Genomic DNA, 19,736 nt, shown 5'->3' on the forward strand with positions numbered 1-19,736 from the left:
CTCTTTGTGTATTCCTCCGTGCTTTATATTGCCCTTCTGGTTTGGCCTGTCATGGTGGGGTCTGTAAGCATGTTCCAGTTCTTTGGGGACACAACCAATACTCTCCCCCGGGTGGGTTAGTACCCTGTTCACCCCATGCCATCTACTTGGTTTCTCCCCACCCCGCTTCTCCCTCTACCTGCTCCACTTCCCTTTCTTTATGCTGGGCTCTCATGTACCTCCCTAGGTGTGGCCTGTCCTCCCTCCAACTAGCTATGCTTCCACCTGCTTATTGTGAGATAGATGTTTATGCTTCTATTCCTGGCATGCTGATTGTACTTACCTCAGGGGACTCACATTATACCTGTCCTTTTGAGTTTGGCTTACCTCGCTTAACATGATTCCTTCAGCTCTTCCCACGAAACAAGTTTCATGTGATCGTCCGTGCTTTTTAGTGCTGCATAGTACTCCATTGTGTGTATGTGTCAAAGGTTACTAATCCACTCATCTATCAATGGAAACTTAGGCTGTTTCCAAGTCTTTTCAATTGTGAATTGTGCCGCAATAAACATTGAAGCGCATATGACTGATCGTGTTTTATTTGTTGCTTCCACCGGGTATATGCCCAGTAGAGGAATGGCTGGGTCATAAGGTAGATCAATTTCCATTTTCTTTAAGTATTGCCAGATTGCTTTCCACAGTGGCTGTACAAATCTACACAACCACCAGCAGTGGAGGAGGGTTCTTACTTCACCACAGCCCCTCCAACACGTGTTGCTCTCTGATTTGCTGATTTGGGCTATTCTCAGGGGTGTTAGGTGGTATCTCATGGTTGTTTTCATTTGCATTTCTCTTATGGCTAATAACTACTTTATCATGTCCTTCTTGGCCATATGGGTCTCCTCCCTAGTGAAAGTTCTTTTCAGTTCCTTTGCACACTTCCTTAGGGGGTTAACTGTCTTCCTCTTTTTTGCAGGTCATGATGGTTGCAGGTCATGATGGTCATTTTAGTAATGAGCCCTTTGTCTGATGTGTAATTACTAAAAATCCTCTCCCAGTCTGTGGGTTTTCTTGTCACCCTCTTGGTGAAGTCTTTCGAGGTGCACAGGTGGTTTATTCTTATTAAATCACATTTGTCGATTTCCAGTTCACCTGTGTGTGTACCCTTTGCTGTTTCAATGAGCCTATGAGGTCCCTGGGCCAGTGATCTGAGGTAGTCCCAATTCCCTCCGTGATGGTCCTGATGGTTTGGGGTTTAACTTCTAGGTCTGCAACCCACCTTGAGAGTTTATTCTTGTTCATGGGGTGAGGTAAATGTCTTGTTTCATCTTTCTACATGAGGATATCCATTGTTTCCAGCACCACTTGTTAAAAAGGGCATATGCTTCCCACTTGATGGTTTTGGGACCCTTGTCAAAGATCAGTTGTCTATATGCTTCCAATCCAAGAGCAGGGGATGTTCTTCCATTTGTAGAGATCGCTTTTGATTTCCTGTAGTAGGGTTTTATAGTTTTCCTTATATAAGTCTTTAGTATTTTTTCTTAAATATATTCCTAGGTATTTCAGTTTGTTCTTATTTACTGTGAAGGGTACTACCTTCTTAATCCCCTCTTCCATGGCCCTGGCTGATGTGCATAGAAAACCTATCAACTTCTGTTTATTGATCTTGTATCCTGCTTCAGTATGCATTTCAAGAGAAGCATCCTTAATAACTTAAAGCAGAAGGAATGTAATATCTATAGGTTATATTTAATTAGTTCAGTTAAAGGAAGAAAACAAAGAAAAATTGCAAACATGCACAAGACATATAGATAAAGGAAATCCAACGAAGAGTATATAAGTGATTATTATTTTATTCATTAACTGTTTCTTGATGAGAAAATTTAGTTTTTGGAAAAGTAAGTGGTACTGATTTCTTTGAAAATGTTAATACTTCAATTTAGTTTCAAGTCCTTTGATTATATTTATCTCAAAGTGACCAAAGTTTTATAACAACAACAACAATATGTACAAGCTTGTAAAACCAATGTTATTTGGAGTATATTATGGATCTATATCAGAATTTAGAAAGTCTTCTTTTTTTAATTAGATGGTAAATATTTAACAATTTGTTAATGTCACAGTATCTGTCACAACTACTAAAGGTTTCATTTTAATGGAAAGTCATAAAACACACACACAAATGAGTGTGGCTGTGATTCAATAAAACTTTGTTTACAAACATAGGAAGAGTGTCAGATTTAGCTTAAAGAAATATTGTGGAAAACTACTTATATCACACTAACCATATGTGTGCTAATAGTAAAATGAAAGGAGAACTTTTAATTAGGTGATTTATTTGACTCTCTCTTGATCATGACCTTTCTGTGCTCATTCTGTGAAATTCTTCCCCTTTACTATCATTTATGTTTATTTTTATGGCTTTGGAGATATTATAATTTCTCATAATTTTAAAAATACTGTTAAAGCTCAAGTCAGAAAGGAGATAAAGTAATCTCAGTAACTCAAGCATACTTTAAATTATTTGAGTCATTTTATTTTATTTTTAAAAATTAAAAAATTTATTAAATCATTTTATTGGGGACTTGTAGAACTCTTATCACAATCCACATATACATCTATCATGTGAAGCACTTTAGTACATTTGTTTCCCTCATCATTCTCAAAACATTTGCTTTCTACTTGAGAACTAGTGGTGAGAGTGGCGATACCTGGAGGGTGTTGAGAAGGTGAGGGAGAAAGGGGGAACAGATTACAATAATCTACCTCCTCCCTTGGGGACAGACAGCGGAGAAGTGAAGTGGGTGAAGGGAGATGTTGGATGGTGTAAGAAATGGCAAAATAATAATAATTTATAAATTGAATCCTTTTTACACAGAATTTTGTTTTGTTTCATATATTTTTCACAAATAGTTCAAATTATGTAAAGTGTTATATCATGCACTCTAACACCAAATCCAATATTTGCTCACAGTAATTTAAAATGCTTATTTTGCTATTTTTCTATTCATAGCTATTTTTATAAGACTGGTCTTCTTATATTTTGGATCTTATCTTTGGATTTCCTCCTCCCAATCTAAATGTATGTCGGTTAATTGTCTCAAGTGTTTTTCCTTATCAAATTAATTTGGCTGCTATTTTTTCATGTAACTAGGAGCAGAACATAAAATTAATTTTACAAGATAATTTTACTTTTTTAAAAATTGCTACAACAATCTCTAGAAAGGAGCTACCACTGTTCGGTGGTAGAGCTCAGCTCTCTGAATCATGAGGCTCTGTTCTAATTCTTGGCCAATGTAATTCAGGCTCACTCACCAGTTGTCTGTTAGTAGTCTGCAGTGTTGAATTCCCCAACAAGTTTCTTTAGATCTGAGATGAATATGGGCAAGGAGGAAAAATTGTCTGTCTAGATAAGCCAATAAAAATGCTATGAATCACAATGGTTCAATCTAAAACTGATTATCAAGATGACTTGAATCAAGCCCATTTGCACATTTATTGCCATCCTCGTGGATTGAATAAGAGTTGTATGAGTCCCCTTCTTTTTTTTTAAAAGAAGAAGAAAATAATGATGGCAACACATGTACCAATAGGCTTGACACAACTGATGTATGGAATGTTATAAGAGTTGTAAGAGCCCTAATAAAATGAGCTTTTAATTTAAAAAAAGTTGGGCAAATTTGACAGCAGATAACAATAGTAACAATAGGGGCTATATAAAAATTAATGCTATATTAAATTAAAACTATATACTATAATATAATATATAATAGAATAGAATATATGTAATGTAAATAAACATCACATGTAAAGCTACTGCTTGTCAATGTTTCTCCGTCTCAGTCTATACACTTCCAGAAAACAGTGCTTCCGTCTCTTTGGTGCTTCCTTCCACCACTTGTCCATCAGGTTGTCACATTGTGGTGGCTTGTTTGCTGCTGCAATGTGAAGAGCTATGTCACTGGTATTTCAAATGCCAGCAAGGTCACCCAAAATGACCAGCAAAGTTTGTCACTAAGGGTTCCAGCATAAGCTTTTAGGTAAAGAACAGACAATGGAAAAAGGAATCAGCTGCCCACTTTGGAGAAAATAGCCCTATATCGCTTCAAAAAATTGTCAGATACTTTGTTAGTCCCGGTAGACTAAAGAAACAAATCCATAGAAACTCATAGCGTGTATAAAGGAGAGGTTAATATAAACGGTAATTGCACATCAAGAAAGCATCCAAACCCAGTCCAGTCTAAGCCCATACGTCTGATATTAGCCCATTTGTTTGATACCAACTTATAAAGTCCTCTTCAGACTTACAAAACACATGCAATGATATCAAATGCAGAGCAGTCACAGGACAGTGGGTAGGAAGTGTTTGGAGTTAGTGGCGGTGTAAGCATCTCAGTGCTGGCAGGGGTGTCCATGTGGCTTCTCCAGTTCCCAAGGCTTGGGGTCTATCAGCACAGTGCCATGTGTCTTGCCAGTAGAGCATCTCTAAGGGAGTGAGCAGAGAGAGTCTCCTGCTGCCAAGGAGGAAATACTGAATTCCCAGAATTCTTAGGAGAAATCCATACCTTAGGAGAAGTCCAGAGGCTCATTGGCTATACAATGATTGACAGACCATACTCTACCCCTTCACTCCCAATCCTCAAATTGAATCCAGATTATGTAACTACCACAGATACTAAATGTCTGATGAATGGAAGCAAGTCATGGTGGATGATAGTACCAGAGAACAGGCCCTTACGGTCACAGGCACTAGAAATGTGACTGAGAAGAACTGCCTTCTCAAAGTACAGTCAACTATGGTGATGTGAGTCAGGGAAAGCCTGTGGCAGTGTAAGCTTCAGACTCTTCCTTTGAGAATGGCATTCAACATAAGGAAGGAGAAAAAGCTGCAAAAAATCTGCTAATGATTAGGATTTGGAATGTGTGAAGTATGAAACTATGAAAATTGCAATTCATCAAAAATGAAATGGAACACATAAAAAAACATTCTCCTAGACATTAGTGACCTGAAGTGGACTGGTTAGGGCCATTTTGAATCAGAAAATAATATGATTTACTATGCTGAGAATGAAACCATCAAGAGGATTGGCATTGCATTCATTGTCAAAAAGGATATTTTAAATTGAATCTTGAAGTGCAATTCTATTTGTGAGATGATTAAATCTACCCACCTTCAAGGAAATACAATTAATACAACTGTTATTTAAATTTTTGGATCAAACACAAAAACTTGTGATGAAGATATTGACAAATTATATCAATGGCTCATGCCAGAAACTGATCAGTTATGTAATAAAGATGCATTTACAATTATTGGTGATTAGAATGCAAAAGTTGGAACCAAAGAGAAAAAACAGGGCTTAGAAATATGGTCTTTGTGATACAAATGAAACTGGACATCACATAGTAAAAATTTTGCAAGATGAATGACTTGTTCATAGCAAATACTTTTTTAAAACAACATATATATGGACTTCTCCAAATGTAATCCATAGAAATTCCACATCTGTGGGAAGAGATTACAGAGAAGCTCAATATCAGTAGCTAAAACCAGGTCAGGGCCTGAGTGTGGAACAGACCATTAATTGCTCATATGCAAATAGAGGTTAAAGTTGAAGAAACTAAAAACAAGTTAAAGAGAACCAAAATGAAATCTTGAATCTATCCCATCTGAATTTTGAGAATATCTCAAGATAAATTTGATGCCTTGAACACTACTACAGAAGAACCGATGACCTATGGGAGGACAACAAAAAATGTCATTCATGGAGAGCAGAAGGCATTAAAAAGACAAGAAAGAAATAGAAAAGTGGATGTCAGAAGAGACTCTGAAACTTGCTCTTAGTTGTAGTCACTAAAGCAAATGGAAGAAAGAATGCAATCAAAGAGCTTAATAGAAAATTTCAAAAGGTAGTTTGAGAAAACTAAGTAAGATACTATAAGGAAATGTGCAAAGATTTAGAATTCTAAAGCAAGAAAAAGAAGATCAGACAGAGTGTATCTTAAACTAAAAGAGCTGAGGAAGAAAATCCAAGTCCTAGGCTGCAATCATGAAAGATTCTATGGGAAAAATACTGAATGATGCAGGAAGCATTTGAAGAAAATGGAAATAATACACAGTGTCATTGTACCAAAAAGAACTAGTTGACATTTCATCATTTCAGGAGATAGCCTATGAGGAAGAACCAAGAGTGCTAAAGGAAGAAATTCAAGCTAAACTGAAAGATATCCGAAAACAAGCCTCCAGGAATTAAGGGAATACCAACAATTATGTTTCAATATGCTGCTGAAGCACTGGGAACGCTTACTAGTCTATGCTAGGAAATTTGGAATACAACTATCAGACCAACTGATTGGAAGAGATTTATATTTGTACCCATTCCACATAAAAGCTATTCAATGGAATGTGATAAGTATAGAGCAATATCATTAATTTCACATGCAAGTAAAATATTCCAACAACAGTTGCAGTAGTACATTGATAAGGAGTTGTCAGAGGTTCAGGCCAGACTCAGAAGAGGACAAAGAACAATTAAAAAAAGAAGATTTCATTGCTTAAGTCAGGTGGATATTGACTCAAAGCAGAGAATACCAGAAAGATGTTTAGTTATGTTTAATTGACTATGCCAAGTCCTTTGACTGTGTGGGTCATAACAAACTGTGGGTAGCCTTGAGAACAATGGAAATTCCATTGTGCTTCTGTGGAACTTGTATCTGAATCAAGCAGCAGTTCAACGAATGGAACAAGGTATATGGCATAAAATCAGGAAATGTGTGTGACAGGGTTGTATCCTCTTACCACACTTCTTCAATCTGTATGCTGAGCAAATCATCAGAGAAGCTGCATTATATGAAGAAGAATGTTTCATCAGGATTGGAGGCAGGCTTATTAACAACCCGTGTTATGCAGTTGATACAACCTTACTTGCTAAAAATGAGGTGGACTTGAAGCACTTCCTGATGAAGATGAGGGATTACAGCCTTCAGTTTGGGTTACACTTCAAAATAAAGAAGACTTATAGCCTCATGACTGGACCAGTATGTAACATGATAAATGGAGAAAAATTTGATATTGTCAAAGTATTTGTCTTACTTGGATCCACAATCAATGATCGAGGAAGTAGTGATAGAGATCAAAAGACTGGTTACATTGAGTAAATCTGTGATACAAGAACTTTTTAGAATATTATAAAGCAAGGATGATGCTTTTAGGACTAGGGTGCACCTGGCCAAGCCAGGGTACTTTCCAATTGCCTCATATGCATGTGAAAGTTTGATATTGAATAAGAATGACTGAAGAATAATAGACACATTTGAATAGTGGTGCTGGAGAAGAATATTGGAAGTTCCGTGGACTGCTAAAGGGACAAACCAATCTGTCTTGGAAAAAGTACAGCCACAACAATCTTTGGAGGAGTGGATACTGAGACTTAGTCATACATCCTTTGAACATATTGTCAGGAGAGACTAATCCTTGGAGAAAGGCAGCATGTTTGGTAAAGTAGAGGGGAAGTGATGAAGGGAAAGCCCACAAGGAAATGAATTAACACTGTGGCTGCAAAAAATGGGATCAATCATAGGACCAATTGTGATATGGTGCAGGAAGGGCACTATTTTGTTCTGTTGCTCATAGGGTTACTACAGGTTGGAGCTGATTATATGGCACCTAAAAACAACAACATGTCCCTGATGAATTCTGTGCTCTTTGATTAACACAGTATCAAAATGTGAGCTTTGCCATCTTTGAGAGGCTCAAACCATGTTTCTTTGCTGTACTTTGAGTTTGGGAAACAAACAAGAAGTCTGATTGGACAAGGATGGAACTGTAGGACATATAGAATGAGGTGTGCAATTAAATTCTCTTAGTTTTTAACCATGGAAGACTGGGCAGGTAAGTAGGTCAGGACTGGGGGTGGGGGTGGGGTAGAAATACCTCAGTGCCTATTATCTTACCTTTTCTCACCAATGCAGTTCCAATTTCTCAAAAATTATTTCCATTAAACTCTTTTAGTTATCCTGCATTCATAAATAAACAAACAAATAAATAAACAAATAGATAGATAGATAGAAATTTAAATAAATAAATAAAAATTCTAGCAAGATTACTCTTGGGAATCCCAGAATTCAGTCACCATATCCTCTTGAATTGACCACCTGCCTTGAATTTAACTAGCACAGCAGATAACCTTGGAAGTGAGTCTTTTGATTGGACCTTTCCTTTGAAATTACCATACCAAAATAAAATACATTTTCTGTTGATAAAACTTGTCTGCAGCAATCCCCTGATCGTAGAGACATTTTAAAACATGTTTTGTTTAGTGTGAGCACTTGGGCATGTGTGAACCAAAATGCTAGTAGAAATACTTTTTTGTCTCATTCTTCTATAAAATCTAAAATATATTGAACACTGTCTCCAGTAAGATACTGAAAATAAGCAAAATTATTGTTGTGAAATCGATTCCAGCTTTTAGCAATTACACTTGTTAAAGGGTATAACTGAATCTCATAGTGTCTTCTCTGTACTCTTTAAGGAGACAGGTTGCGTGGCCTTTCTTTCCTGGTACTACTGGGCATGTTGGTACCATCAACGTTTTCTTTAGTAACTGGAACACAAAGCACTATGCCACTACAAACTTACATGCTATATAATCTTGATCTCAATTCCAACACATAGGTATTCTATAGGTAGGGGTAGAATTTCCCCATAGACATTCCAATATTTTACAGAAGCAAAGTGCTGCATCCTTCATGGAGTGGCTGGTGGATCAGACCAGTGCCCTTTGATTAGCAGGTGATGCCTTAATTCCTTGCACCATCATGCTATTTTACATTTATATACTGTGCTAATGTGGGTTATCTAGAGAAACAAATCCAGGGAGACACATATGTGTGTAAAAAAGAGCTTGATATAAAAGATCAGTTGAATATTGAGAAAACAGGCCAACCAGTCCAGATCAAGTTCATAAATCTGATATTAGCCCATATGTCCAATACCAATCTATAAATTCTTCTTCAGACTCATGAAACACATGCAATGATGCAGGAAGATCAAAATCCAGTGGGTGGAAAGTCCTGCGGATCCAGTGGCAGACAGTAAAAGCATCTTGGAGCTGGTAGGGGTCTCCATGTGGCTTTGCCAGCTCAGGGCTCTGGCTGCATCAGCATAGTTCCATCGGCCTCCTCATCAGTAATGCTTCACAGGGAGTGAGTGTGTGTCCGGCCTCCAGGGAGCTATTTATCTCTATAGTGCCTCCAAAAAAGGTCATCAACATACAACCTGATTGACAGACTACATACCCTCCACCCCTTCTCTCAAGTCTCAAGTTGACAGATTATGTAACTACCATATAACCACTTCTTTACATTTCTATACCAACAAAATCCACTGACCCCAAGTCAATGACAGCCCATAGCAACCCGAACTCCATGGAGGACTGAAGCTATGAATCATTCTGGCATCAGAATGCCTCATTTTTATGCCATGAAGTTCTAGTAGGTTTAAACTTCTAACCTTATGGCTAACAGTCTAAGGTTTAACCCAGAACACCATGATGGTTCCTCTTATTCTATATCAAAAGCTTGAGCTCAATGCCACTGACTCATAGTCACCTTATAGGACAGGATAAAATTGCCTCTGTGGATTTCCAAAGCTGTAAATCTTTAGGGGACCAGGAAGTCTCATCTTTTTCCCATTGAGTGGCTTGTAGTTTTAAATTATTGGCCTTGGAGTTAGCAGCCCACCAATGAAGCTACCACATTAGGAGTGAAACTTGTTGAAAGTAATTTAAATGTACATTGCTTCAAAATGAAATCCAAGTGAAAAAGATAAATTGTAGTAAGTTCCATATTTTATGTATGATAAATATATCTTAACAACCTAGCTTACCCTGCAGAGGAAAAAAGGAATTTAATCAAGGAGGTGCTTTTCTTTTATCATGAATCTGCTACTTTTATACTTTAAGTTAGAGATAGATTAGATTTCCAGTTCATGACAATGAAGAGACAGAACAGCTATTTAGCTGGCCCTTCTACAGTGCACCTTCTGAAAAACAACATTTGTGGGATGAAGAATGACTAAGATATTTCCTTCAAACAGGGTTGTTCTTGTTTAACCAGAACCAAGAAATATCTACAAATGAACTTAAAAGGTCAGCCTCGTTAAACTGAGCTCACTTAAATGAACTGAATTTCATTTTCTACCACACACATTCTTCTTTAATGACCAGAAAAATGAAAATGCGTTTCTTGTTGCATCCTAATGGAGCATGAAAGAAGAAAGGGGAAATGAAACTCAAAGCAGTTTATTTTCATATCCGTCTGATCAGATGAGGTGATCCATCTCTGACTTGCCCTTCTTTACTGATAGTAAGGGGGATAAATGCTTTCTTGGAGTTATTCTAAAATGGCTTCAACATAATTGGAATATGATTTCACAAGAACATTTCATTTTTTTTCTTTACTTAGATTTTGTAACTAAAAAGAAACTAAGGCAGTGATTTTAGGTGATTTTCTGAATAATTTAAAGCAAAACATTAGGTAGTGAAAGCTGTATTTTCTTAAGGTACTTGATAACTTTCTTTGTTATCTTGTATTTCAAAATAAACTTTATATAGTGTGTGTCAGAGAAAATGTATGTATGAGTGTTTGTGTCATAAATACATTTGCTATTTTATGGCTTTTTCTGCTTTAAACCTTTTAAAATTCCACTGTAACTTGCTTTATAAAATTATAAATTAATGCTGAAATGTATACTTCAAATGGCTTATTTAAGAGCATAGTAATAAAAATTACTTTACAGGGGTTCATTACATCAGATGTACAGTAGAGGGACATAAACATGAGCAATTCAGATTGAACTACATTATGGTAATTATATTTTGAAAACATTTAGTATTTAGAGATTGTGAATTATTAATGGTGGGGTAGCAAGGCAGAGCATGGTGAAATAATTCCTCTAGTAGGATAAAACTATAGAGGTTATGATTAATAATTGGTGGTAAGAAGGTACAGAGGTATTAGAAGGTACTAACTTAATAATGCCTATTCCTAGCATGATAGGTAAATTGTAATAAGAAAGGATTACTTGAGGTGAGCAGCATTTGAAAGAAAGGCATAGCAGCTTACCTTTTTAAAGCAAGAATAAAGAAGTTGCCATATAACTACAGAAATAAGGATTGTCTATTTCCATGGCAGCTGGTAAATTACCAATCAAAACTATCTAATCCCAACACAAAATATGTTTATAAGTCAATATACACTTCTACCTTCATGCAACATCTGTAATTAAGCAAACCTGAAAACAACCTCCCAAACATCATGTAGAGCCATCCATTTCTCCTGCTAATTGAGACAATCATGGTGACTACTATTCATGCTAATATAAGTGCCCAATGAGTTTGGCTTTTGAAATAAAGTATGGGATATTTCTTGGGCAATGGCCACTTCACCTTAGCAATGTCTCCCCCAGTGGCGCTATCTTCCGTCTTCAGCTTTTGTACTGCTAACCCTCCTAAAGGAGCCTGGGTTTGGTGCCTTTATTTCTTAGGTCTATTCTAGCCTCCAGTCTGTGCAATGGAGCTGTCTAACTCCATGGGAACACAATAGTTGGTGTTTGATAGTCAAAATCTTATGAGTTGACTTGGTCCTATCTTGATCTAAGCTCTAGCTTTCGCTACATATTTCACTCAAGCTATAATAATCTGGTCTTTTCTGTTTTATGAAACCATCTGGTTTAATGCCTGTACGTTTTCTAACATTCCTGCCACCAAGAATGCCCTCTCCCTAGACACCCTGAGGCAACTTCTAATTTCCCAAATGCAGTAGGATCTTACTAGGTCATAGTACCTGATAAAATATAAAACTCATATTAAATCATTGGTTCTCTGTTTGCATACATGATTTCAGGGTGAGATTAAAATAATTAAAAATGTCAGTAAGGTTTGGGAGCAATTGGAACCCTTGCTTATTGGTGATGAAAATACACAATGCTAAAGTTTTTGTGGAATATAGATTGTTTTGGTTCAAATATTAAATGTAGAACAACCATATTGCTGTAGGTAGGTGCCAGAAAGTCATTTTTGATTCCCAATGATACTGTATAACAGACTAGCACTTTCCAAGAGAGTTTCCTAGGTTTTATAGGAGCATATTGCTAGGGTTTTCTTCTGCAGAACTGCTAGGGGAGGAAGAATGAGCAAATTCCAGTAAACAACCCAGTGCTGAAACATTTTACCATAAGGGTCTTTCAAATAGATGACCCATGATTCTACTACTAGTCCTAATGAACTTTCAAGTTGCAACTTAAACATACACATGCACACCAGTGTTTAGTGTAACAGTATTCATAATATCAAAAAGGTAGAAATAGATCAATGTACATGAAGGGAATAATGGGTGGCTCAATTGTGGTGTATTCATATAAATAAATACTTATTGTATGCTATTGGACCCATTATGACTCATACCGACTCTATATAACAGAATACAAAAAAGGTTTCTTAGCCTATACTCTTTTTTATTGTGAAATATTTCTTTCTTTTGTTTTACACAATGATTTTTATTTATTATTTTCATTAAAAATAATTTAATTGGGTGCTCAGACAACTCTTTTTAAAAATTTTAAATCATTTTATTTGAGGCTTGTACAATGCTTATCACAATCCCTACATACATCCATTGTGTCAAGAATATATGTACATTTGTTGCCATCATCATTCTCAAACCATTTGCCTTCTACTTGAGCCCTTAATATCTGCTGCTCATTTTCCCCTCCCTCCCCACTTCCCCCTACCTCAGGAACCCTTCATCATTCATAAATTATTATTATTTTGTCATATGTTACACTGTCCAATGTCTCCCCCTACCTTCTTCTCTACTCTCCATCCCCCAGGGAGGAGGCTATACATAGATTCTTGTGATCAGTTCCCCCTTTCTATCCAAAATTCCCTGTACCCTTCAGGCATCACCACTCTCAACACTGGTCCTGAAGAAGTCATCCGTCCTGGATTTCCTGTGTTTCCAGTTGCTATCTGTACCTATGTACATCCTCTACATTCATTGTATCAAGAACATATGTACATTTGTTGCCCTCATCATTCTCAAGACATTTGCTTTTTACTTGAGCCCTTGGTATCAGATCCTCATTTTCCCCTCCCCCTTCCTCTCCCTCCCTCTTGAACCCTTGGTAATTTATAAATTATTAATATTTTGTAACATATTTTGTATATGTATTTTGATAGCTGGGCACCATCAGCTTTCTTCACCACATTTGCTTATGCACCACTTTGTCTTCAGCCATCGTGTCAAGAAGATGAGCATTATGGAATGCCAGTTTAATAGAGCAAAGTATTCTTGCATTGAGGTAATAGTTGAGTGTAGTTCCAATGTCCATCTGATATCTTAATACTAAACCTATAAATATATGCACACAGACCTATTTCCCCGTCATCATATATAAATATATTTGCATATATACATACCTTTATTTAGACCTCTATAAATGCCCTTTTCAGCCTAGTTCTTTCCTCTATTTCCTTTTACTTTCCTCTTGTCCCACTATCATGCTCAGCCTTCATTTGGGTTTTAGTAATTCCCCTCAGTTACATTGCCCTTGATCACCCCCTACCAGGCTTCTTTCACCCTCCTCACCACCGATTTTGGATCACTTGTTCCCCTGTCCCTGGACTTGTTAACACCACTTCTTTTCCCCTAACGCCCCTTCTCCTATGTCCTGACAGAACTGTCAGTCCCCTTGGTTTCTCCTCCAGATTATTTATCCAGCCTATCTTATTTAGATAGACCTGCAGACATAATATGCACAAAACAAGACAGAGCAAGACAAAGCAACAAAAGAAAAGAAAACAACAACAAGACCAATGATCAAAGAAAAACTGAAAAGCCTGTAAATAGTTCAAGGTTTGTTGACTTTTAGGAGTGTTTTCCTGTCGAGTCTGATGGGGTGCTACACCCTGGCCCCAAAGTCTATTTTTGGTACATCCTTGGGACTTCCTTGCTCTGCTCCCCTTGCTGTTCTGTGGCATACCCATTAGTGTTTTGTCTCGGTGTGGTGGAGCCAGATCAGATGCAATTCCCACACTGTGTCTCCAGTGTTGTCTTCTGTAGGACCTTGGGTCAGTGATGGATGTTGTGTCTTAGACTGTAATCTTTATGAGAGATTGTCATGTCTTTTCTCTAGTGGGTTCCAATCGCTAACCTTTCTTTCAGCAGCCAAAAGCTTAGCCATTGACCTCCAGGGCTCTACGCATCCAAAAAGATAAATGAAGACCTGACATATACAACCACATGGATGAGATGCATTTCAGCCAAAAATCATCATAGAAAACTTAAACTAAATTTACATCAATAAAATCCTCATTATTCATGTATCTATGGTGTATATAGGTCTCTGTTTCACTATAGATACATCATTGTCATTTTATGTTATAAAACATTATCAATGTCCCCCTGGGGCATCACTTCTACTGCTTTCAAGTCAACGTTGACTCACAGTTTCCCTATACGGCAGGGTAGAACTGCCCCTGTGAGTCTGCAGCCTGAAGTAGAAAGCCTCATTCTTCCCTGGCAGAGGTAGCTGATGGTTTCGAACAGCTGACCTTATTGTTAGGCCAATGTTTAACCCATTGATAGTGTCTTTAGTTTAGCCAATGGTATAGAATATACAACACTGTTGGAAAAAGGAAATTATACATTTAGAGGCTCCCTATGAAATGCAATACAAAAATTATTGACTTGTACAGATTTACCCTTAAGTGACGGGGCACTATTTACACAAACAACAGGGGTTAGTGATAGGACAGATTTTCCCATGATGTTCATTCACACAACTGAACAACACCTAACAGATTAATACATGCCATTATTAAGCAAGGAGGATATGAAAATAGTAAGCATATGAGAGTTCCAGGCACCATTTATTGGGCACCCTCAAGGCAAGCATTTTAAACCAAAGGCCACCGTGCTTCCATTCTATGTCCTTGGGCCTGCGTACATCTGCTTCTTCTTACTCTGGGGAATTTCAGCCCTAAGTCCAAAGGAGACAAGTGAGTTTGAGGGAAAGCCATATTCACTTAGTGGGGTTTCTACATTGAGTCCTTCTGATGTGGACTATGAAGGATAGTGTCCACCTCGAAAGAACAGAAGCTAAAGTCCCAGTCATCTATAGCACATGGACTGGGGTCACTAGTGCTGCATAGAAATTCATCAAAAGTGTCCATTTAGGAACCTAGTACCAGGTGTATTCTCCCCTTGGGTTCCACATAAGTATTTTTAATATTTCCCCCCATGAGAAGGTACTCCTTCCCATTTTCCAACCAACAGAGATGTAATTACCTTCAGCGAGACATATGCTCCCTCCTTCCTTCTTGACTTGAATTTCCAGTGCTCCCGCAAAATGTAAAGAGACTAGATGGTGCCCAGCTATCAAAATAATAATATCTGGTGTCTTAAAGGCTTGTTTTCAAACAAGCAGCCATCAAAGTGACATGTCAACTAAGTCTACATGTAAGAAGCACATCAACCGGATTTTGTAAATAATAGAAGTTTTGTAAACAGTGTAATAAGGATTGAAAATGATATGATTGAAATCGAAAACAGGAAATAGCATCAGAGATTAAATTGTGAGCACTTGATTTGTAGACAGCTGTGGCTGACAGTGGAAGTCCAAACTCCATTCCAAGGGTCCACACATGGAGTAAAGCCTCTAGTGAAGTCCCCTTTGTCAGAGTTGAGGGGTGTGACGAGTCCTGTGGTCAGACAGCATTGTCGCATCAATTATGGCAGATGTCGTTAGGTCAAAATGTGATATCATTTCATCTCCCTTTTAACCCATTTTAAAATTGTTTCAGTCTTTTTAAATTAAAAACGTAAAAGGGGAAATATACATGGCTATGTATGATGAATCCTGCCTGACCATGACAATGCAGAATGCATTGGAAAGTGGACTATTATAGATGCAGCTAGGCTAAAAATTTAGCACCCTATCATTCCATCTCCCTTATGATCCATTTGAATTTGTTCTAGCTTTTGATGTTTTCTGCTGTTTTCTGCTTTTTTTTCTATTGAGGTTTTATCTGTTTTTATTTTGTTATTGGGGCTAGTTTTAGGTTTCTTTTAAATGTTTTTCTGTATGTGAAATTTAGGATAGGTAAATTTATCAACGTGGTAACTGAATTAATGGTTCCGTGGGGGTGTGGTGGTGGAGTGGATGAAGGGAACCGTGAGGCATAAGTTCCACAGTTTGAAACACGCAGCCAATCCTTGGGAGAAAGATGGGCATTTTAGTCCCATAAATAGTTACAGTCTCAGAAACTCACAGGGGCAGTTCTATCCTGTTCTATAGGGTCACTCTGAGTCAGTACGGTAAAGAATATGGCTTTGCTTTGGAGGTATGGCAGGGGAAGTTAGGGGTAAATGGAGAGCTAATAATGTAAAGTACAAGAATGAAGAAAAGGCTGTAAAACTGGTTGGAATGATGGTTGTACAATTCTTCATGTGATTGAGTTATTGAATTGTATGATATGCGAATCGTATGTCAATAAAACAATTGAAACAATGAAACAGAAAAATAACAAGCCCTCAAAACATTTTTCTTGCTTTTGCCATTTCATTCCAAGCCAGTAGGAAATTCCCGAGACAAGCTGTAGTCATCAAATTGACATTTATAAATTACTTGTCTATAACTCATGGATCCTTCGTAGTCCAGTGGCTTAAGCATTGGGCGGCTAACTGCCAGGCCAGCCATTCAAACCTCTGAGAGTTGTAGAGGTTGTCGGCTCCCTTAAGATTTACAGTCTCAGCAGCCGTATAGAGATGGTATACTGTATCCTACAGTGCTGCTAAGGGTTGGAATTGATTCGATGACAGTGGCTCTCTGTGCCGCCTCCACAGCACACCTGGGCTTTTTAACAAGCTCCACTCCAAACTTCTGAAATGTAAAGACAGAACTGGAATGCTAATATTTGACTCCACCCCCTCCCCCCCCCCCCATCTTTCTCATCCTTCTCCGACTCATATATCTTCTCTTTCTGATACTCTTCTTCTTTTCTATGGTGAAAAATGCATCAAACATTATAGGAATAAATTACATTACTGCAAAGAGAACACATTCCGGGATGGATACTTGAACTAACTTCCCACTTGTAATTTCTGTTAACAATTTTAATCTTTACAGAAGACCAAAGGACTAGATTTCCATGCCTCCACTGTAGCTCACTGGAGGTCATAAACAATGAATTGCATTTCCTGATTCTCCCCAATGTCAACACAGTACCTCGTAGAAAACAGGAGCCCAATTGATGTTTGTTGAGGCCAAGATGTTAATGATGACTGTAATGTGGAATATTTCATATTTTGGATGATAACATCTGAAGTTTCAGTTTAACCCTATGCTGAATGAGTAACAAAATTCCTCATTTCCTAACCTTTACAAGGGAACAGACAAGTGCACATCGGGTCAAAGAGTTGACATGCATATACAAGTATTTTCATATATTTTCACATATTCTTGGAAATATCAATGTATGTGAGTAAGTCAAAGATATTGTCACCAGAGTTACAGTTAATACATTAACAGGCTTATTCGAAACACAATGTATTTAAACACGTCTTTGAAATCATTGGATGGTTGAAGAGTAAATTTGTTATTTTCCTTTATGACAATGTACCTACTCATTCTTTGAGGTAGCAAGGGAAAACCTATCCCATCCACCACACATCCCTGATTTTACCCCTTCAGACTTTGGTTCGGTCCCCAACCTCAGGGAACATTTCAAAGGAACACTATTGGAGACACTTGCGGGAGGCAAAACTGCCCTTGTGAAGTGATATGAATTGTAGAGCACAGACCAGAACCCTCTGTGGAAGGGTTAAAGAGAGGGAAACAGCACCTTCCAACATGTGCACACCTAGTTGGAGGCTCTGCTGAGAAACTATGGCTTCACATTTTATTACCTTTATTTAACAAGTGTTTCTATAATTTTGAACCAATACTTTTTTTTTACTGACCCTCATTTAAGCATTCTGTATGCATCATTTTCCACTCAGTATTTTAAACTCATGGCACAGGGAGCTAAAGAAAGCAAGTGTTAAAAATCTAAAACAATGAGTCAAACCAACAAGTTTTACCTAATCAAAATTAACAAGGACTTTTCATAAAGCAATCATCTCAGAGAAAAACTGGAATTTAAATTTTTGCATCAGTTTTATTATATTGTTTTCGTAAACATTTGATTTTTTCAACGATTTTCAAGAAACTAAAAAGGCAATTTTGCATTGGCATGCCATAGGAGAAAACCTTAGTTCAGTTGCCAGACAGAAGCAAGTGTTGACCTGAGAACAAAATACCAATGCTTTCTTTTGTATTTGTACAATGAAGCTATATTTCCTTTAAGTTCTATACACTATCAGATATCACTAGACTATATGGTGCCTGTAGGCCTTACATTAAAGGGATTTAAAGGAACTTAAAATAGTCTACGTCTGTCTTGGAACCAAAAAGAGATTTGAAAGTATTATCTGAAATATTAAAAAATCATATTAATGTCTTTCTTACATGTATTTAATAGATTATTAATTTCCTCTAGAACTATACTTTCAATCTTGCTCACTAAAAATTGTGGTTCTTTTTCTCTTTCTGTCTATAGAATGAAACTACTAGGTCAATATTGAATCCATTCATATCAAATTTTCTCCAGATGTTTTTTTATTCATTAAAAAAGCTTTCAAACTAAAATAATTCTAATTCTCTGTATTTAGTAGCTAGTTTGTAATTAAATTTCCAAACCCTTGGCTCTGTATCTTGCCTCAACTTTCATTCCTTTCCCAATATTTTCCAATTTGTGCTTGAAAGTATTATGTGTTTATAATTGTCCATATTTTCCAAAGTTCTAATCCAGTGATTTTTTTTCGTTCATATGTTCTTACATGGGGACCATTTTTGAATGGATGTGTCCAAACCTACAAGATCCAGATGACAACACATCTTCAAGTTCCTTTTCTCGTGTATTCCCTTGTGCCACACCTTCGTATACAGCAAAACGCTGTCACTAAAACACTGTCATTTAAGCAAAAAAAAAAAAAAAAACCCTTCATTTTATTCCTACCTCACCTATGATTCTGTACAAACCATCAATGCCAGTGGAATGAAACACAAAGGTGGTCATTTGGTGCCTCTGCCACTAAACAAGGAAATGGAGGCTGAGGAAGGGCAGCATTACCTGGCCCTGACCCCTGTGGTTTAGGTGCAGACTGAGAAGTACCATTCCCACTCCTTTGAACCTATTATCACATTAAAGCACCCTCTAGCTTTCAAGCAGTGTGACGTAACCTCATTCTGAAGCATTTAGAAAGCTTAATGTCTTATGGGTTACAGAACATAGCTTGAAATGTCAACCAGCCAAACACTACAAGCAAGGAAGAAATGAGAATTAGGGCATGGCAACCAAATTGAGGGGATGGGAGGGGGAGGGGGGTGTTTGAAACAGATACTACAGTTGTCTTCAAAGTTTATTATTGCAAGTGATCACATTTATGAAAATAACGGTTATGGTACAAGTAAGATGGTTACAATATAATGTAAAGAATCCTCTCCATATACCATATGAAAACTTTATTTCTACCACAAATGGGTGTTATGATGCACATAAGTTATCTCAAGGCAGCACCCCACTGCTAGATTATGTTCCTATATGTTATTTGTTATAAGAATCACAATAATGTTGCAGACTATATATTGAAATTTC

The sequence above is a fragment of the Tenrec ecaudatus genome, chromosome 6, assembly GCF_050624435.1.
Source record: "Tenrec ecaudatus isolate mTenEca1 chromosome 6, mTenEca1.hap1, whole genome shotgun sequence".
In the NCBI taxonomy this organism is placed as follows: Eukaryota; Metazoa; Chordata; class Mammalia; order Afrosoricida; family Tenrecidae; genus Tenrec; species Tenrec ecaudatus.